This window comes from Artibeus jamaicensis, unplaced genomic scaffold (genome assembly GCF_021234435.1).
Source record: "Artibeus jamaicensis isolate MK-2021 breed Jamaican fruit bat unplaced genomic scaffold, CSHL_Jam_final scaffold_1964, whole genome shotgun sequence".
NCBI lineage: Eukaryota > Metazoa > Chordata > Mammalia > Chiroptera > Phyllostomidae > Artibeus > Artibeus jamaicensis.
The window spans coordinates 31,879,414-31,902,508 of record NW_026522030.1 but is presented as its reverse complement, the minus strand read 5'-3'; positions in this window follow the sequence as shown (position 1 = coordinate 31,902,508).

The window sequence follows — 23,095 nt, the reverse complement described above, 5'->3', positions numbered from 1 at the left end:
TTGCATTTACAAAAATTGTCATCCATAAACTTCTGATGTAAGTCAAATAGTTTGGCCATTAATGATCACTGGTGTCATATCTAAGAAACAATCTGGTTGGTATTATTTATTAAAAGCCACCCAAATATGCCATTATGGTCCTAATGAAAATATTTACCCAGATGGCCATATTTATCCATAAAAACAATAATGCCAGACAGATGCTAGAATTTCTCCACCAGGCATGTGAGAGTCATGAAGTCCCAGTATAGTAGAATAATGTCCTTGAAGAGAAATACATTTATAGAATACTTTGTTGATAACATTAATAAAACTTTATCAATGCATTGATTGCACTTTCATATACATGCAGCAGGTTGAATGAAATGAAACAGAAAGGAACTGAAAGTTCTGTGAAGTTATACAACATCAAACCTTATATGCCTAACTTAATGTCATGGCAATGAAAATGCATGGATGGCTAGACACCTGTAATACATCACTATCCAGGCTCTCATGGGGAGAGGAAATCAGCTAAATATTCCTGAGAGAAAGGCGATGAGGGCTGATATTGCTTCTTGGTTGAAAGAAGAGGGGATGCCCAAGGTTATTGGGAGCTCTGGGAGTTTGAGGACAAAATATGGAGATGCGCTCAGCAACCATCAGTGTCCTGTATGGATGTGCCCAGTAATGCAGTGGGACTTCTCACAGATTGAGCTGGGGCAATTGCTAGAGAGAAAAGTAATCATCATAGTTTTGGGGGCTACACAGTTGACATAGAGGCTGTAGCACCACTCACCTTGTAATGGACCATACAGATTTGCACTAAAAGCTCCCAGTAGCAATAATCATGGGCCAAATGTCAGATCTTTCCTAAGAATTTAATTGAAGTGTACCCCTTGCTAAAGAGAAAATGTTGCCTATAATACTGCCTGTTATGGAGTGTCTTCATATTCTAGTAAATAGGGTTTTAGCCCAAAGAATTCAATTTTGAAAAATTAAGGTATGTGATGCTTTCTCATCTCAGCATTGTTGAACAAATTTATGTTTTCTAAATTATGTAATTTAATATTTAACCTCTCTTTTTATTTTTGTATTCACCCATGGACATTTTTCATTGCTTTGAGAGAGAGAGAGAGAGAGAGAGAGAGAGAGAGAGAGGCATCAGTGTGAGAGAGAAGCATTGACCAGCTGCCTCCCATATGATTCTCAACTGGTGATCAAACCCACAACCTAGGCATGGTCCCTGACCAGGAATTGAACCCACAGCCCTATGGTTATGGGATAATGCTCCAACCAACTGAGCCACACTAGCCAGGGCTAATATTACTAACTCTTTGAAATAGTAAATCTGTTTATATTTGTTTAGACAGAAGAGTAAATGGAAGCACAGAGAGATAAATTTATACTTACTGGGATAGGACAGAAGAAGGAGGCAGGAATGAAGAGGCCCCTTTTATTGTCAGGAGTCATTTGAATGCAAATGACAGAAAAAAACAATGCAATGGTTTTAAACGACCAAAGTGAGAATATTGACTATGTGATTGACAAGTCTGGGACTAGGGCTGTATTCAGACTGCAGAGTTGTTCCAGGAGCATAACTGATACCTTCAGGATTTACTTTCCCTCTGTCTTTACTCTCTCATTTTCCTTTTTTCTCTTTTTTTATTGTTGTTCAAGTACAGTTATCTCCATCACCCCCTCATACCCCCACATCCCAGCCATCACTACCTCCCACCTTCCATCCTACCTGCCTTTGGCTTTGTCCATGGCTCCTTTATACATGCTCCTTGGTGACACTTCTCCCTTTCTCCCCTGTTATCTCCTCCCGGCCTCCCCTCTGATTACTGTCAGTTTGTTCTACATTTCCATGTCTCTGGTTCTATTTTGCTAGCTCATTTGTTTTGTTGATTAGGTTCTACTTATGTGAGATCATCTGGTATTTGCCTTTCACTGCCTGGCTTATTTCACTTAGCATAATGCTCTCCAGATCCATCCAAGCTGTCCCAAAGAGTTGGAATTCCTTCTTTCTTTCTGCTGCATAGTATTCCATTGTGTAAATGTACCATGGTTTTTGATCCACTCATTTACTGATGGGCACTTAATCTGTTTATAGCACTTGGCTATTGTAAATTGTGCTGCTGTGGACATTGGAGTGTATAGGTTCTTTTGAATTGGTGTTTCAGGATTTTTAGGGTAAAATCCTAGCAGTGGAATCGCCAGTTAAAAAAGCAGCTCCGCCCTGGCTGGTGTAGCTCAGTGGATTGAGCGCGGGCCTACGAACCACACGATCGCGGTTCGATTCCCAGTCAGGGCACATGCCTGGGTTGCAGGCCGGTTCCCTGCAGGCCAGTTCCCAGCAGGGGATGCACAAAAGGCAACCATACATTGATGTTTCTCTCCCTCTCTCCTTCCCCCACTTCCCCTCTAAAGATAAATAAATAATAAAATATTTAAAAAAAATAAAATAAAAACCTGAAAATTGTTTGAAAATTGTTTTTTTTAAAAAAAAAAAGCAGCTCCATTTTGAGTTTTCTGTGGAAATTTCACACTGTTTTTCCACAGTGGCTGTACTAGTCTGCATTTCCACCAGCTAGGGCTCCCTTTTCTCCACAACCTCACCAGCACTTGTTGTTTGTGGATTTGTTTATGATGGCCATTCTGAGCAGTGTGAAGTAATATTTTACTGTGGTTTTAATTTGCATCTCTCTGATGGCTAGTGATGCTGAGCATCTTTTTGTGTCTCTGAGCCCTCTATATGTTCTCCTCGAAGAAGTGTCTGTTCAGGTTCCTTTGCCCATTTTTTAATTGGGTTGTTTGTCTTCCTGGAGTAGAGTCTCTTCACTCTCTTCTTATGTAACTCTTCATTCTCAGGATCCATGTGTGGAAAAATGTCAGCCAGCAAATTCAAAGGGAGATGCTCTACATGCAAGTGCAGCTGAAAATATGTTGCCTCTTTCACAAGAGTCTATGGAAAAGTCTTATTGTTCCTGGTTGGGTCACATCCTGATCACTGAATCAATCACTGGGGGTGGGTGAGTAGAATGCTTCTTTTGATTGAGCCAAATTACCTGTCCACCCTTGGACTACGATGCAGTTGTTACACATGCACTGAGACTGAAGGATCAAAGTAATTTCTCTAGATGTGATTTTTGTTTGAAGATTTCCACTAGCTATAGCGGAAAGATATAGCTATCTTCATTTGTTTGAAGATATCTCAACAAGCTATACTTCTTGGTGACCATAAAATTCTTAATTGATTTGAATTCAAGATAAACAAAAAGATGTGTAAACAAATGACTAACAATCCACATTCTCTGTTGTCTCTCATTCAATAGAAAATAGATCTCTATAACCCGTTTACAGAGATGATCAACTAGTCAGATCATAAAACCAAATTCCTAAACATTGCTGCCACCAATGGGGAGTAGCTGTTCATCTGCAAACCAACACAAATTTTAACTAAGTTAATAGAGAGGGGGAAAAGGCTAGAAAAATAGGGATTGGGCAAAATTAAGTTCTATTCCTTCCAGAAAATGCACATGAAGTACACTTTCCTGGTGAGGCAGTTCAGCTGGTTCTGTCAGGGGACTCCACTGCACACCTCAGTGAATGACCTCCAAAACTACTGAAAGATTATTTTTGAAAGAAGGTGTAATCATGACTCTCACTCAGATATAAAAGGAATGCTTGTCAAAGGTTTAACTCACTAACTTATTAGGGAATGAGTATTTTGAATGGTTCGAAGAGGAATTCAAAGTTCCACACATAGGCAGGCAGATGAGGAAGGCTGAAATGATTTTTTATATAGGTGAAAAATGGGTCTATTTATAGGGCAGTAACCAATTGCTTTCACCAGATTCAAGATTTTTACACATCACAACATATCACACCTGTTAGAACAGTTACTATAAAAATACAAGAAATAGCAGGTTTTGGTGAGGATGTGGAGAAAAGGGAACCTTTGTGCACCTTTGGAGGTAATGAGAATAGATGCAGCCACTATAGGAAACTGTGGAGGTTCCTCAAGAAATTAAAAATAGAACCATTAATGGAAGAACAAATAAATAAAATGTGGTGCACACACACACAAAATAGAATATTATTCATCCATGACAAGGGAGGAAATCTTGCTATTTGCAAGAACATGGATAGGCCTTGAGAGCATTATGCTGAACTAAGTCTGATGAGGAAAGACAAAAATACTGTATGACCTCACTTAAGTGTGGAATTTAAACAAACAAACAAACAAAAAACCAAGCTCATACATACAGAGAACACATTAGTAGTTGCTAGAGGCAAGGATTCAGGGGAATGAAATGGTAAAGGGGGTCAAAATTTACAAACTTTTAGCTATAAAATAAATCATGGACATGTAACATATAACATGGTGACTATAGTTAATAATACTTTACTGCATATTTAAAAGTTGCTAAGAGAATAAGTCTTAAAAGTTCTTACCACAAGAAAAAATTTATAACTGTACATAGTGATGGATGTTAACTACACTCATTATGCTCATTTTCCAGTATATGCAAGTATTGAATCATTATCTTATATACCTGAAACTAATATTTGTTGAAACACATGGCATCTTCATAGCATAACTAGCATTTTTTATTTTGTTACACTTATGTTGAATCTCTTCTTGAACAATCACTTTTAATTTAGTTTTTTATTGAATATATTTGAGGTGATTGGGTAATAAAATTATATAAGTTTCAGGAGTATGGTTCTGTAACACATCATCTGTATGTGGTATTGTGTGTTCACCACCCCAACTCAACTTTCCTTCCATCACCATTTATCCCACCTTCGCCCTCTTCTACCTCCTCCCACCCCACTTTCCCTCTGGGAATCACCCCCACGGTTATGGGGGTTTGTTGTTGTTGTTGTTATTTTGCTTAATCCCTTCACCTTTTTCATGAACAACTTTTTAAAATGTTGCTCATTGGCAGAAATAAGCATCCTCATTAATTTTTAAAATCTCCTTTAACACCATATATAAAGATTCCACTTGTTCCCATGCTGGAATTGTATTTAGTAACATCAAGGTAAAAGACTCAAATTCTTTTTTTTCTTAATTAATTAATTAATTGATTGATTATGCCATTACAGTCGTTCTATTCCCCCCTTCATTCCCCTCCACCCTACCCCCCGTCCCCACCATTACCCCCCCTTTAGTTTATGACCATGTGTCTCAAGTTCTTTAAATTCTATATTTCCCATACTATTCTTGCCCCCCCATCTATTTTCTACCTACCATCTATGCTACTTATTTTCTGTACCTTCTCCCCCCTTCTCCTTCTCCCACTCCCCTGTTGCTAACCCTCCTTGAGATCTTCATTTCTATGTTTCCACTCCTGATCTAGCTGTCCTTTTAGTTTGCTTTTGTTTTAGGTGTGGTTGTTAATAAATGTGAGCTTGCTGTCAAATTCTTTAAGTGATAAAGTTCATTTAAAAAAACAGTCATGCAAAGTGCCATAATAATTATACAGTTCAAGTAAAATTTATTGTCCCCTTTAAGAACAGCCTTGACACTTAAAGGAGTAAACATGTCATTTCTTTCTTTAACACTTTCGGCAATTCTTTTAAACAGTGAAGTACTTCAAGTCCTAGAGGAGAACATAGGCAAGAAAATTTCAGATATCCCAAGCAGCAATATTTTCACTGACACTGACACTGTCCCCTAGAGCAAGGGATATAAAGGAAAAAGTAAACAAATGGGACTTCATCAAAATAAAAAGCTCCTGCATGGCTAAAGAAAACATTAGCAAAATGAAAGGAGAAGCAAATATATGAGAAAATATATTTGCCAATGATACCTCAGACAAGAGTTTGATCTCCAAAATATATAAAGAACTCACAAAAATCCACATGAGGAAGGCAAAAAAATCAATTAAAAAATGGGCAAATGACCTAAACAGACCCTTCTCCAAGGAGAACATATAGAGGGCCCAGAAACATACAAAAGGATGCTCAGCATCACTAGCCATCAAAGAGATGCAAATTAAAACCACAGTAAAATATTACTTCACACTGCTCAGAATGGCCATCATAAACAAATCCACAAACAACAAGTGCTGGTGAGGTTGTGGAGAAAAGGGAGCCCTAGCTGGTGGAAATGCAGACTAGTGCAGCCACTGTGGAAAAACAGTGTGAAATTTCCACAGAAAACTCAAAATGGAACTGCTTTTTTTAACTGGCGATTCCACTGCTAGGATTTTACCCTAAAAATCCTGAAACACCAATTCAAAAGAACCTATACACTCCAATGTCCACAGCAGCACAATTTACAATAGCCAAGTGCTATAAACAGATTAAGTGCCCATCAGTAAATGAGTAGATCAAAAACCATGGTACATTTACACAATGGAATACTGTGCAGCAGAAAGAAAGAAGGAACTCCAACTCTTTGTGACAGCTTGGATGAATCTGGATAGCATTATGCTAAGTGAAATAAGCCAGGCAGTGAAAGGCAAATACCATATGATCTCACCTATAGGTGGAACCTAATCAACAAAACAAATGAGCAAGCAAAATAGAACCAGAGACACTGAAATTAAGAACAACTTGACAGCAAGCAGAGAGGTGGGGGAGGGGAAGTAACATGGGAAAAAATGGAAAGTGTCATAAATGAACATGTATAAAGGACCCATGGGACAACTGGGAGGGGGAGAATTGAGTATGGGAGATGAGGAGTGGGCAGGGCACTGGAGAACAATGGGGGAAAATGGGGACAACTGTAATTGAATAATAAAAAAACCTTAAAAAATAATAAAAGCAAAAAAAAGTACTTCAATAACTGTTCTTATTCAATTTGCATAATACTGGTGTTTTAAAAGAGTAAAATCTTTAACCACAAAATAAATAGGCTTATCTTAATAAACTATTTTTAAAATCAATAAGAATTTTTTAGTTTTTTCTTCACAATTGAAGTATTATTTCGGTGCATCAAATAAACTGAAGAGTCTCTCAGATACTTTGTTAAAGAGATCCACAGTTTGGGTGGACCCTCACCCAATATGACTGCTGTCCTTACTAGAAGAGAAAAGGCAAAGACAGACAATATGGAAGAATGACACGTGACAGTGGAGGCAGAGATGGAAATTATGCTGCCACAATCAAGAACATCTATGATTGTCAGCAAATGCCACAAACTGGGAGTAAGACATTCAGTGAATTCTCCTTCTGAGCCCCAGGAAGGGACCAATCTTGCTGACACCTTGATTTTTGAATTTGTAGACTCCAGAACTGTGAGAAAATAAATTTCTATTGTTTTAAGTCATCTAGTTTGTGGTAGTTTGTTATTACAGTCCTAGAAAGAGTATATTAGAGGTAAATACCATTTTGGCAGATCTAAAAATGTCTTTATTTTACTCTTACTCTTAAAGCTTTGATGTTGGTCCTGTCTTGATTTTATTGGAAAGTATCAACAGAACACAACCAGGTCCTGATGCCACGTGATTGACAGTGATTGCAAGATGCATTCTGATTTTCAGGATTTTTACATGTTGAAAAAACTGGGTTTTATAATAAATGAAATAGGGTATATTGACTGGGTATAGAATTTTAGGTTGAAGTTATTTCTGCATCAAATTTTGAAGGCATTTCTCCATTAAGTTCTACTGCTGAGGGTCATGTGACTCATTTTCCCATTAGAAATTTGTGGAATAGCCTCTGCCATTTTAATCCTGAGACATGTGTCCTTGGCTTTTTCTTTAACGCAATATACATATTTTTAAATTTCTATTCTCTCTTTCTGGTATTTTCATTAGGTAGGTATTTGTCTTTCTGGATTGAACTATGACAACTATCTCTTTGTTTCTGATTTTCCAACTTCTCAGGCATTATTATATTTTTGAGAGATTTCCTTGGTTTTAATCTTATAATAGTTCTCAGAATTATTAGTTTTAATCATTTTGATTTCCAGATGTTCTTTCATGTTTGCAAACTTTTCTTTTATTGTGAGAAAGATTCCAAGTGTTAACCTTAGTGAGAAAAGGAAACAGTCAAAAAAATTGTCCCAAGGAGCAGAAGTAAACTTGTCTTCCTATAGGACAGCCATGGTTGCCTTGCTTTCTTTGTGTTTCCTTATGCTGTACACACTGTTCACCATTTCACTGCCTTAAGATATCTGCAGTAAAAAGAAGGAATCAAAAAGAAAAAAAAAGGTATCCCAATGTATCTAAAGTGGTACAAATTTGTCTATAAATAACATAGAAAGGCCTCCTGTCCTCTCTCTGCATTATAGACATTCTGATTCCAAAAAACAAAATAAAGGTTTTTTAATGTTTTACCTATCTTTGCTACTAACTGTACTTTTTAAAAAGTATTGAGGTAAGACCACATTTGTTCAGCAACAGCTCTTGGAAGAGATAAGCATATGATGAGAAAATCAGAAGCTAATGTGAGAGAGATGTGGAATGGTAGGAGTTCTTCAAGGAACAGAATGTCTGACCCCTAGTTTGTGCTGTTTGCTAACAGTTTTTGATGTTCTTGGTTTGTGGCAGCCTAATTTCAACCTCTGCCTCTGTTGTCATATGACATTCTTCCTATGTGTTTGTCTATGTCTCTTCTCTTTTTATAAGGACACTGGTCATATTAGATTAGGGTCTGCCCTAATGACTTCACCCTAACTTGGCTACATCTGCAAAGATCCTATTTTCAAATCATGTTCACAGGTATTAGAGGTTAGAACTTGAACATATCTTTTTGGAAAACACAACTCATCCCACAACAATTTCTGAAGACTTCATGGAACATACACTCCCTCAAAACAAATGAATGAACCCAAAACACAGAAGACAAAAGGTCCAGCAAATCAGGGATCCCTGGTGATGCAAAGTGCCAAAATGTAAACTAAAAGATGTGCCCAGATGACAACTGGGTAGGAGAACTGAAAAACAACCAATCCAATTCAGAGAATGTAGAGAAAAGGAGGAAGGACTCTAAAGAGAAGTAATGGATACTTATAAACCATTTGAATGTATTTAGCATGTGGGGGAAAACTTCTAAGAGGTATAAAATTTAACCAGGGGAAAAAATTAAGGACACAAAAATATGTAAGTTTTAAAAAGTAGCTGTTAACTCAAAGAAAAAAAAATGTTATATACAAAGGGGGGATAATTATTTAAACATTATTGGCTCTGCAGTGAACAATATTTACATATTATAATAATGTAAGCTCTGAATGTTGATGTAAGCAGTTTTTTTAAGAACAGAGAGTGGAAAGTGAGTGATATTTAAAAAGGTAAAATTCTCAGCTATCTTAACAGGAATCAATAGGTGATGTCAAGATGATAATAAATCAAGAACTATCCTTATAAGCATAATCTTAAGAGGAACATAGATCAATACAAAGCAAAATAGCTAAGATAGTTAAAATGTTTGCCTCTAGGGAATGCAGTGGCAGTAGCAGTTGTGACTGGTATAAGAGGTTACTATTTGGGGTTATAGTATATTTTTACTACTCTTTGATTTTATTAGTACTTATTTTTAATGTTTTCAAATAATTTTAATGGAAAGATTAATAAGAGGAAAAATGTGAGCTCTGTGTGAAATCTAACACAGCTCCCTCAGATAATTATTTCTTCCTTAATTGAACCCCAATAAGATTTTGTATGTTGCACCATTATAGCCCATTTCGCATTTTACGGCCATTTACAGCCATTTTATTACCCTGTGCCCCTCTCAGTGAGCTGGCTCCTTCTCCCCATCTCCTGTAGCCCACCACCGCTTTTTTAGCTATTCCAGTCACTACAGGAACAACTCATTAGCAGTTCTGCCTCCCCTCCTTCTGACTATGAGATCCCGAAGTTTCTCATTCACTTGTGTCTCTCTCAGTAACTAGTTGAAAATGCAGAACATAGTAGGTGCTTCATGAAAGTATACTGAATAAATATATAAGATGAAATACTGAATGAATAAATGAATCTGTTTCTGAGAATCTCCATAATGCCAACAAATGCATTTTCCATCCATTAAATATTAATATAAAAGACAGCAAAGTTTCCCATAAGAACTGTTATCTGTTCTTTAGGAAAAGTTTTAGTTGTCTTATTACAGCATAAAGGGACAATACTGTTTTATATAAGTTGCTTAGAAATTCCATATACCCATCAGTGTCAAAAAGATGAGATGCCTGAGAGGTGCGTGTTCCCAAACCCATTATCACTGAACATCAGCTGGAAGCAGTGTGCCAGCATTGCAAGCTGTACCTGTACTTGCTATGCTGTACCTGTACCTGTAATGCCCCTTTAGATGGGGAGGCCGTCTTCCCAGAGAAGCATCTCCTCAACAATCTCCTTAAAATGGTCACCCCTTCATCATCACTACCGGAACTCCCTGTCACCTTTTCCCTTTCCATTTCCTTGAAGTACTTATGAAACCAGAGAAGGCATCTCAGCTTCACTGTCCAGAGTTTTTATTGGGGCACCATGGTCAACAAGAAATTCCTGGAATGATGGATATATTCTATATCTTAACGTGGGTAATGGCAGTTTACACTTGTCAAAAACCTTGAGCTGTACACTTAAATTTTGTACATTCTATTGTAGATCAATAATTGTAGATTATACTTCAATAAAGTTTAAGAGTTAAAAAGTTAAATGTGTGGAATTTTCTGTATACTATGCTTCAATAAGACATTTTTTAAATACACCTTATAAATCTCCAACTCTGAACAATTATTATGGACTAAATGTTTGCACTCCCTTAAAATTCATATGTTGAAATCCTAACCCCCTGTGGCTCTACTCGGAGATAACACCTCTTAGGAAGTATTTCAGGTTAAATGAGGTCATTGGGTGGGGTTCTGATCTGATAGTATTAATGCCTCATACAAAGACACACAAGAGAGCTCTCTCTCACCACACAAAGACCAGATCACGTGAGCAGTTAGATGACAGCTGCCTGCAGGCCAAGAGAAGAGGCCTCAGAATGAAACCTATTTTGCCAGGAGTCTCGGACTTCACAGCCTCCAGAACCATGAGAAATAAATCTCTGCTGTGCTAGCCAGTCAGTCTGTAGTGTATTGGTACAGCAGCCCGAGCAGACCACTGTGTCCTGAAATCCATCACTGTATTGGAGCCGAGGCCACCCTTCCCACCAGCTGCTCCACACAAACGTTGCAGGGACACAAAGGCAGGCCTGTTCCTGAGAGAGAGACAGGACTCTTCTTTTTTGTTTGTTTTTTGTTGTTGTTTTTTATAATGTATTTTTTAAAGATTTTATTTATTTCTCTTTAGAGAGGAAGGGAAAGAGAGAGGGAGAAAAATATCAGTGTATGGTTGCCTCTTGTGTGTCCCCTGCTGGGAACTGGCCTGCAACCCAGGCATGTGCCCTGACTGGGAATTGAACTGCAATCATCTGGTTCACAGGCCCACACCCAACCCACTGAGCTATACCAGCCAGGCCCAGGACTCTTCTGTTGGGTCAATTTGGGTTAAACTCCCCATCAGCCTTACCAAAACTCTGTTAGATGTGCAGTGCAGTCTCAGATTTTTCCTCCCGTCTCCTCCACAACAGTTAAAACCTGCATTGTATTCTGAAAGCATGACCCGCCTCCTCCAGCTCTTTACCCCTCACAAATTTTTTCCCAATAAATCTTTTGCACATACAACACCAACACAGTATCTGCTTCTCGGGACACCCAAACTAACTCCTTAGAAACAGGGAAAGAGATCAAGTCAACAAGTTATGCAGCAGAAATATCAGCTGCCAATTATAAAAGATTAGAATATTACAGAAATTTAAATATCAACCACTTACATAGCAAACTTGCTGGTTTTTTCACTTAAAGTGATGTTGACTCTGTGATCCAAGGGAAGTGAGCCTTTTTTATTTTTATTTTTCTAAGTATTTTATTTATTTATTTTTTTAAAGAAAAGGGAAGGAAGGGAGAAAGAGAGGGAGAGAAACATCAGTGTGTACATTGATTGGTTGGCTCTTGTGTGCCCCTGAATGGGAACCTGGACTGCAATCCTGGCATGTGCCTTGGCTGAGAACTGAACCTGTGACCTTTGGGTTCCCAGGTTGGCACTCAATCCACAGAGCCACACCAGCCAGGGTGGGAACTGAGCTTTTTTTAATCACTGTTTGTTTGAAACTTTATTGAAAACTACTACCCAGTCTCAAAATATTTCAGGTCTAGTTTTCCACCATGACCCTACCCTTGAGCCAAAACAAATTGATGGTCTTAGTCATCGTCTGTTATCAAGGACATGCTAATAATGTTGTTGAAAAAAGCTTCATGTCACAGACATTGTGAAGGAGGACATTCTGCTACCAAGGACATTGAGAGGCTGGCTATATCTGGATAGCTCTGGAAACATCTCCCCTTATTTAATTACTTTAAGTAATTCAGCCCATCAGGCTACTTCGGGCAGAACAGAGTGTATAACAACAGTACTTAATGTCATCCTGCCTTGCAAATGACGCCTTACTGCAGCTTTGGTCTGAAGGGTGGGATGTTCTGTCATTATCCATTTACAGCAGTGACTCTGATCATAGCAGGGTGGCTTCAGTTTAGTCAACTAATCATAAATTCTCTTCTAAAAACAATAGACATTCTGCCTAATGAGTCAGATCATTTGGAACACTTTGTGCCTCCTAAGCACTGGGATAGAAAATATAAAATACACTGGATTCCCTTCTTAACTAGACAGACAGCCAACTCTGTAGTTTACTTTTGGGTTGTTGTTTTCACAAAAACAAAAGAAAAAGACTCAAGAAATCCATAGAGAAATCCATATAGAGATTTCTCTGTTTCTCTAGAGAAAAAGGAAATCCTATTTTGGTTCAGGCTGATTCTCTATAAAAGAGATGTTTATTTTCTGACTATATCACAAGAGAGTCATATTATAATCCCTTAGCCCATTCATTCTCTCACTGGAATGCACTCATTTTCCTTTATCCTCAAACTTCCAACACCTCCTCCCTGTCTCCACTCATAGCTGAAGACATTGCTTCCCACTCTCCTGAGAAAATTCAAGCAATCAGAGAACTTCTACATACTCCTATCATCACAAATACATACCTCTCCCAGCATCGTACACACATACTCTGCCTTCTCTTCAGTATGTGGACTGGCTGTGCTCATCCTGAAAGCCGGGTTCCCCTCTTCTCACCTTCTTCGAGGCTCTTCTTTGTTCTCTGTCCTAGATCATAAAATCAGTCCTTGAAATGCCACTAATCACTTTATAGAACCTTCTCATTTTTAATCTCATTTGTTTTAATTGCGGCATTGTATTCCAGGGTATAGGTACATTATACTTTATTTACAATCACATGCAGATTATAATCTATCTTCCCCTATCGCAGATAATTCTCTAAAGCCTCTTTGTGCACAGGTGCAAGCATTTCTTTAGGATAAATATCTAATAGTGGAATTGTTGGTTAAAGGCATATGCCTATTTCTAAAAGAGTTCTTAAGAAAATGCTCTCTGATAAGTTCATGCCAGTTTACATACCTATGCATTTCTCTACATCTTCCCTAACATTGGATATTCATACTCTTTAATCTTTGCCAATCAAAACAGAAAATCTATCCCTTCCCAATGATTTGAAATTTTGCCTTTGTTATATGTCAAATAACTGTATATATTCAAGTGTTAGATTTTACCTTTTTGATGTTTTTGTGTAGTTTAATGCCTTATAGAAAAATACCACCCATCCTTTCTAGAACTTTTGCAATTCTTTTTTGTTCTTCTAATATTCTTTAGAATCGGATTGTCAAGTTCCAATAAATATCCTACCATTAATATCCTGCACCCAAGTGATACATTTGTTATAATCCACAAACTTGCTTCAATATATCATAATCACCCAAAGTCCATAGTTTACATTAGGGTTCCCTCTTGGTGTTGTACATTCTAAGGCAGTGATTTTCAATATTTTCATCTCATGGCAAACATAAGCTAATTTCTAAAATTCTGTGGCACACTAAAAAATATATTTTTGCCAGTCTAACAAAAATAGATATAATTATGATTTACATAAAAATAATAATATTAATTACCTACTCTTTTTTGCTCCAAAGTGAGTTTTTTAAAAAAGTTACATACCTATAGTTGTGTATAAGGATTTCTGGTACCAAGAATTAACCAATGAAGTGCAACCTTATTATGCAAGGTGACCAATAAGCTGCAACTCTATTATATGATCTATATATGTATGGCTCAAGACAAAGCATTCACACTGGATAGCTATCATTGTGCTGGCTGTTGTAATTTTTTACTTGACAATCTAAGGGGAAAGGGGTCAGTGCCCCTGACTAAATAGTCAGATATTCCATGTTTTAAAAATTATTGTGGCACAACAGTTGAAAATTGCTGTTCTAGGGGCTTGGACAAATGTATAATAATATATATCCATCATTATAATATCATACAAATATTTTCACTACCTCAAAAAATCCATTGTACTTCTTTTTATCTTTTTAAAATCTGTGTGATATATTTCCCTATGTCCTTAATATTGGCTATTTTTTAAATTCTTATGATTTTTAGAAAGAAAGATAAGGAAGGAGAGAAAGAAGGCAAGAAACATCAATGTGAAAGATAAATATTAATTAGCTACCTCCTGCATGCACTCAACCAGAAACCAAACCCTCAGGGCACCTAGACATGTGCCCTGACTGGGGACTGAACCCCCAACTTTTTGGTTTATGGGATGACACTCCAACTAGCTGAGACACACTGGCCAGGAAAATACTGGCTATTTTTACTTTCTTTACTTCTTTTTTTTAAAAGATTTTATTCATTTATCTTTAGAGAGGAAGGGAAAGAGAGAGGGAGAACAACATCAATGTATGGTTGCCTTTCGTGCGTCCCCTGCTGGGAACTGGCCTGCAGGGAACCGGCCTGCAACCCTGGCATGTGCCCTGACTGGGAATCAAACCTCAGTTATCTGGTCCGCAGGCCTGTGCTCAATCCACTGTGCTACACCAGCCAGGGCTTACTTTCTTTACTTCTTGATCAGACAATAGAGATCAGCAGCCCTTGAGCTGTTCACAAGGCAGCCTCTCTGTTCTGTACTGCCTAACTGACAGAAAGACTATCTGAAAATACAGCTTGTTTCTGTGATTCCTTGTTTAGCCCTGACTGCCCTTCTTCATGAAAAGCACGGGAAACCATGGGCCCATCCTGGCATTGCTGGTTGCTGGTTTTGCTTCTTAGGTGTAGCATACACTTTGAAGAACTGTGCTTTGCAAGGGTTTTTTTTTTCTGTAGTCACAAAGATCCATTGACATCCTCCTGCACCCTGTTTACAGTCCACTGCATTTGTTAGTGCTTTGTCCTCTGTCGTGACTCAGAGTCACACATGTGTCTCCCAGACTCACTGAAGGTAGAGTTCGTGTTTCTGTTTCTCTGGGTGTTTGGGTTTTTGGCTTTGTTTTGTTTTGTTTTGTTTTGTTTTAGTTTTTGATATTTGTCTTGTTGTTTTGGTGATTGTTGCTTTGGAAAATTTCCTAGAAGACAGACAGAAAAATATCATGTTTAACCCACCTTCTAAAATATAACCATGTGGTTATTATATTTAACTTGACAGGACTTGACTAGGATACACTGAATGTATAAATACATTTGGAAAGGGTAACCATTTTCAAAGTAGTGACTTTTCCAATTCAGGAATGTGGTATTTCTCATCATTTATTTAGGTCTTCTTTTATAGCTTCTCATGACATTTTACAGTGTTGTTGTTATTGGTTTCAGTTAGTATTGCACAAATATTTTCAAGTTTATTCTTAGCCATTTCATAATTTTTGCTTCTATGGGGAACTGTATGGTCTAATTTGTTTATGATAATTTATAAATGATCTATCACTTTCTGCATTTTAATAATTTATCCAATTGCTCTAGCAGTGTAGAATTCTACCACTGTGTTATTTTATTGTCTTGTAACATCTAGAAAAATAACAATGTTGTCTGGAGATGCAATGATATTTTTTCCCTCTTCCTTTCAAATATTTACCTGCCTGACTCACTTTTGTGTGTCATTGCATTGGCCAAAACCTACAGAACAAGTAGCAGCACTTAGCATCCTTATATTGGTTCCAAAGCTCAAGAAAATTATTTCAGTGCCTTATCATATCATTATATATGAATTTTGCTATGACATTGGAAGAGTTTCCTCCCATCCCTTGCTTTTTAACATTAATTGATGTTGAAGTTTGTCAAATATTTTTTCAACATCCATTGAAATCATATGTCATTCTTCTTCTTTGAATTTTTTCTTAATCTAAAAAGAATTTTATTGTTATTATATTATGCAATAGCAATGTTGGATAATGGGATATTGTTTTTAGAGTTTTAAGTAAAATGATATTTTTTCTTTGAACTTTTAATTAACTAGAGGATTAAATTAGTAGTTTACCTAATGTTGAAACTTCTTTGGGTTTCTCCCATAAGCCCTATATGTGTTACATGCCATTGAGTCAGCTCTGACTCCTGACAATCCTATGCATGAGTAATGTCCACAGTGTCCTGTCTTCAATAGCCCTGATGATGTTGGGGATTATGGAGATGCTTAAAGAATTAAATATGTGCTAAGATAGAAAATAAGGCATTGTAGTTTAAGGGGCAGATTAATTTTATGGAAGAAGTCAAGATGACTTGTCTAGAAAAAAATCAATTCTCGTATTAAGTTTATGTTAATTGTATTGAAAGGGGATGTTTATACCTTTGGGGAGTTGTTTATTTGTCTATTCATGCTGCTAGCATAATTCTTCCTAAGTCACTGAAGAATGGGTAAAACTGAAGGTGATCAGGATGCAATCCCAAGACAGGTGGAAGGATTCGCCTTTGCCGTGAGGGTATAAGTTGAAAGTGGGTGCCAGGGTAGATTGCTTTACAGGTTTTGATGAGTGGTGAATATCAATAAGGTAAAGTATCAGCTAAGCACGCTGATGGGAAAGAGTCATGGAACATTTAAAATGAAAGAAGGAAATAATACAAGGAAGGAGGAAACAAAGTAAGATGAAAGCCAACTTGAGGTTTAAGATCATGAATTTCCAGTGAACCCTGTCTATGAACTTGTGTGACTTTGTCCAGCTACAACTGAACTGCTCAAATGCAGGTTCAGAGAAGACAGAGGGTGGGGTTCCTCCAAGGTTGGGGATTGGTCAGATGAGTATGACAGAGAAGGAGTAGGAAAGGTGACAGTATTTGTAAATGACCCATTATGTCTAACCACGGAATCTACCTGGAGAAATAAAATGAAGAAAATGTGATGGGAATCAATGTATTAGCTGTCAGAATGATGTCAAAGATTTATGTCTGTGGGTTACCCCAGTAAGCAAACTGGAAGTACAGAAGGTGGTGGTAAAAAAGCAGGACATTTGAATTAAAACTTCAGATGGAGGAGTTTCTGGCAATGACAAGATCCAAGGGGTGACCATGAGACAAAGAGCCTGGACTGGGATGAAGTCACTAATCATTAAGGTGGATGACTGCCTGCAAGTACCCCAGGGTTATCCCTAATAATAGCCTGTCCTCTCTCTTCTGGCTAATTACCTCTACTGAGAGAAAAAGTAACCATAACCCATGCTAAGTAAGAAGCATGAAACCTCTCCTTGGTTCTTACCCCTGGTGATTCTCTGCAATCCCTTTACCAGAAGAAAATGAGTGGGTTTTTTAGGACATGAGATGACATCCTTGTGTTATATAAGTGCATGACAAGTCTCATTTAATCCAAGATGGTTGGGTTAGGCGGGGTGCTGAGGTCTGGGAATGGAAGCCTGGGGAGTGAGAAGGCGACATGGAGCCCTTCTGGGGCAGTGATGAGTTTGATGGAGAAATAAAGGAAATGCAAGTTGCTCCATTATTGTTGTCTTAAGGCCATTCCTAGCTAATTTTTACATACTGCAAGCTGAACTTGGTATGTATCAAAGAGAGTTTATAGTCTAAAATAAGTCTGATACATTTGATTTTATTATAACCAGTTATTTTAAAGACACTACTAAGAACCTCATCTATTATAGAAAGGACTAGCCAGAAGGTTAACATATCTTTCTGAACACATAGTAGCTAAGATCTGACTTCTTTGATGAGGTGAGAATAGATTCCTTTTGTTACTCAGTGGCTGCTCAATAGTATTAAGGTCAGTACATACTTGTTAAATTGTGAGCAACAAAAGTAGCCTTATGCCAGGGGTGTCAAACTCATTTTCACCAGGGGCCACATCAGCCTCGTGGTTGCCTTCAAAGGACCGAATGTAATTGTAAGACTGTATAAATGTAACTGCTCCTTAACAGTTAAGCCAGAGCTCGGCACTGCCGCGAGGCAGAAACAAGGTGCTGAGATGGATTAAACAAGGTGGAGGGCTGTATTTGGCCCGTGGGCCTTGTGTTTGCCACCTGTGCCTTATACCTTCCAGCAGCTGCTCAGGGCAAATACAACTATACCTGAACCAGAAGTGCCCACTCAGCCCTGTGAATGTACTAAACGTCACTGATTTCTGCTTTTTTTCGTATATTTTTGTTAGGCTCAGTGCCCATCTCTGGAAAGAAGCAAAGGGCGAAAGATTAACTTAAAGTGTACCACAAGGCAAGGGTGTCCGTTTTGTTTTTCTCATTTACTCAACAATTTTTTATTTTTATTTATTTATCTTTAGAGGGGAAGGAAAGGAGAGAAGGAGAGAAATGTCAATGTATGGTTGCTTCTCATGCATCCCCTGCCAGGAGGGAACTGGCCTGCAACCCAGGCATGTGCCCTGACTGGGAATCGAACCATGATCCTCTGGTTCACAGGCCTGCGCTCAATCCACTGAGCTATACCAGCCAGGGCTTCATTTACTCAACAAATATTTATTGAGAACATCCTACAAGTAGGGCATTCTGCAGTTGTTGTGGATAGAGACTAGGAAGAGTTCCAGTCCTCGAGGGCGTACATTCTAGTGAAGATGGAGGAAAAGGTGCTTTCAATATTTAGGTGATCTAATTACTAAAGTTCATTCATTTTTTTCATAATGTTATAGGCTGTGTGCTAAGTACTTTGTTGAGCCATAGGAATAAATACAGATGTACAGATATAGTCCCTGTCTTGACTGAGTCAAGTAGACCACAATATGTGCACAAAGAGAAGGCAATCCTGCCTTATGTAATCAAAGAAGTCTTCTTACGGGAGCTGCCCTTGTGCTGATTCTCTAGTGCAGCCTGGAAGCCTCAGGCAAAAAGGCGTGGAAAAACATTCCAAGCAAAGCCTTGGAATCAAGAAGTCACAATGCATTTGAGAAACCGCAAGTAGAATAGAATGGTTGGAGCTCATGTCAGGGGTGGGGCAGCAGTGAGAGGTGAAGCTGAGGAGGATGCACAAGAGAATGTGTGCATCATGTTAAAAACTTAAACTTTACTCTGAAGGTGATGGTAAGCAGGGGGATAACATGACCGGGCTGTGTTTTAGACAGATCACTCTGCAGCGATAGGGAAATTGGCTTTGTGTCAGGCAGAACTGCCAGCTAGGAGTAAAATGAGAACCTCAATGCAATGATGCAGACAAGAAATAGTAAGGATCTAAACTAAGACAATGTCACTGAGAATGAAACAGCAGAACAGGATGAACTTGAGATATAATTAATGGGAATGGACAGGATCATGGTGGGCAGTTAGAAGTAGAAGCTGAAGGATTAGAAGAGTCAAGGGTGACATCCAGGTGCCTGTTTTGGGCATCAGCTAGACTGTGGCATCATTAACTAATATAACATCAGAAAAAACATGCTTCAGGGTAGATGCAGTTTTCAAGGTTAATGCACCCTGATGCAGTTTTTGTACTGTGGGGAAGAGAGGACTAGAGCAGGGTGGGTTAAATATAAGTTACAAATATAAAACAGAGACCTTATTGACATCAGAAACATTTGCTCCACCAAAGACTCTGTGAAGAGTAGGGAAAGACAGGCTACACTAGGAGAAAATATCTCCAAGCCAAGTACCCAATGGAGGCCTTGTATCTAGAGAACTCCTGGGTGTAGCCATCAACAAATAAGCAATCCAGTTAGAAAATGGGCAGGGTAGTTAGTTCATCAGAGACATAAAAAGATATTTCACCAAAGAGGATATATGGTACATAAGCACATCAAAGCATGTTCAATGAAAATTAAAACCACAATAAGACATCATCACACACCTGTTAGAACAGATAAAATTAAAAATAGTGATAACTCCAACTGCTAGCAAGGAAACAGAGCAATGGCAGCCTCTCCGGGAAACAGTTTGGCAGTTTTCTTAAGAAAACTAACTGAGACTCACCATTCAACCCAGCAATTGAACTCTAGGACATCTATACCAGAGAAATAAAAACTTAAATTTACACAAAACCATGATGTTCTCTATATTTGTAACAGACTGGAAAACTGAGAGGGGGAAGGTTAGGGGGGTGGGAAAGATTCCTTTAAAAGGTAAATGGCTAAGCAAACTGGGGCATTTCCATACCATGGAATACTAGTCAGGAAACAAGAGCAACAGACTGTTGATACAAGAAACTAGGATGGTTTTATGAGAATTACACTGAGTGAACGAGCCAGTTTCAAATGGTTACATACTGTGTTATTAACATTTCTGAATGTTATATAAATATTTACATACACACACAAATGAGTGAATGTGAAAGTGGTGAAATGGAATACACTCTGTGGACTTTGCCCATGTCAATCAATTTCCTGTTATTTTTTCTGAATATTTTATTTATTTTTAGAAAGTGGGGAAGGGAAGGAGAAAGAAAGGGAGAGAAACATCAATGTGTGGTTGTCTCTCATGTGTCCCCTACTGGGGACCTGGGTTGCAACCCAGGCATGTGCCCTAACTGGGATTTCGAACCGGCTAGTTACCCTTTGCTTCACAGGCCCATGCTCAATCCACTGAGCTACACCAGCCAGGGCAATTTCCTGTTTTTGATGCTGTATTACAGTTTTGTAATATGTTACCATTAGAGAAAATTGGGTGAAGGGTACACAGGTCAGCCCCCACCCTTTACCTTTTTTTCCTACTTCCTATGAATATATACTATTTTGAAATACAGAGAGTTGATTCTAGTGCACAGAGGAATTCACGATAAACAAAAAGAAGGATGCTTCTTCCTGTAAGGAAGGATGAGGAGGTAGGTACAGATACAAGGAAGCGGGCGGTGGGGTTAGAGGGAAAAAGATAAATAGGTCCACACCTAATTTGTCCAATTTCCTTATAGAATAGGAGTCATGACCACCTGCTGAAAGTGATCAGGAAGAGGTGAGGTTTAAAGCTTGAGTGACTTAAGGGTTTAGAATAATCCCTGAGGGAAATGGTTTGGAGAATCTCCTACAAATATTGTGTCATCCCAGTTTCCTGCCTCACAATCCCATTTCTTTCTTTACATTGCTGTTCACAGTTCAGGATGGTAGAACTTTCTGGATGATAGAAATGGTCTACATTCATGCTGTCCAATACAATAGCCTCTAGCCACATCTGGCAATTAAGCACTTGAAATGTGGCTAATGTGACTGAAGAAGTGACTTTTAATTGTGTTTAATTTGAATTTAAATGGCCACATGTGGTTAGTGGCTACCCTACTGGACAGTAAAACTAACAGATGCACATAATAAAGGAGGCATAAATTTTCAACCACAATCTGGGTTTTTTTGGGTGGTTAGTGAAGATTCGGGCTGAATAACTAAAGCATATAATTTTCTTCCCTTTCTGTGTTATTCATAATTAAGTTTGTACTAAAGCTGGAAATCATTACGAAATACTTGATTTTCAAAGCTCCACTAGCCAGCTTGTAAGCAATTCTATCTTCTACTTCTGAATTTCAAATCCCTTGTCACACTTGTATCCCAAATGACTTGGCAGCAAAATCTTATTAAAGAACAGCCTCAGAAGGTCTAAAACTATACCACAGAAGTGTTTTTCAGAACTTTCTGAGGCTCGGCTGAGCCTGCCTACTCTCAGGGTGAGGCCGAAGTGCTGAGGCTGTACGAATAGGTGCGGAAGTCGATGACAGAAACATCTCCACACTCAACCACGGCCTGACTCCCCACCTTCAGTTCATGATGCTCTTCTTAGAGCTCACTAAGTTTCAAACACACCAGCAGCCTGAATTTCTGAAGCACCACAAGGGCCTTCAGCTCCTGAGGGCACTCAATAAATTATTTCAGTAAATAAAGGAAAAGATGAATAGACAAGTGAATAAAGTAAACAAAGTTCAGGATGGGTGTTCCTCCCCACCATTACCATTCATGTTCCAAGCCAAGTAGCACAGTCCTGACCTTGCTCTAGAATCTGTTGTTTACAAATTTGGATTCCACATAAGACTAAAGAGTGGGGAGTGTCTACCCAGGGCAATACTTAAGACAGACACTCAGCCAGTCCAGATAAAACAACTCCTCATTCCAATATTATAGAAACCCACCAGACAACACGCTTTGGGGGAAACAAGGGCATGGCTCTCTCTCAAGAGACATTCTCACTAGGGCTCCTAATTTCACCAATAAAAACCACTGCACTGGCGCATTCTAGACAATTCTTCTCCAGTCAGCAATTCTTGCAAGAAGTAAACCCTAAATTCTGTTGACTAAAGAAGTTCCTGGGATTGCAACTTCCTGAGGATATGACTGGTTAAAGCAGTTTTAGAAATAGAGGCTTTAAGTGGTTCAGCGCCGGCCTGGCCTCTGCTCACATATTATTGGCTTTTCAGAGGTGCTCTGAGGAGGGTTTGCAGTGGAAGAGGCCTTTTCCTTGTAACCCGAGAGCTTGGCTAATGGCCCTCAAGTGTTTCTCTGATAGGGAAGAGCAACCTAGCTGAGCCTTTCAAGGATAGTTTGCACATTAAAAATTGATGCAGCACTTTAAAGTTTAATATTTAAACAAAACACTTAGTGTTTACTGGTACCACACATTTTCATAGTTACCGAATGTGGAGAAAAGTCTGTTGGGCTGGAGGAGCATTACTAAGAAAACAGTTTAATATCCATGTTATATATTCCTAAAAAGTCAATTCAGGGTGGTTGTTGTTTTGTCTCTGATTATGCTGGAATAGTGGGTTTTTCCAACCTACAGACAATATTTAGTTTGAAAGGACTGACTCCCATCTCTTCCAATGGACATGAGTCCGTGGGGAGCCACGTGACCTGACTGGGAACCAAACCA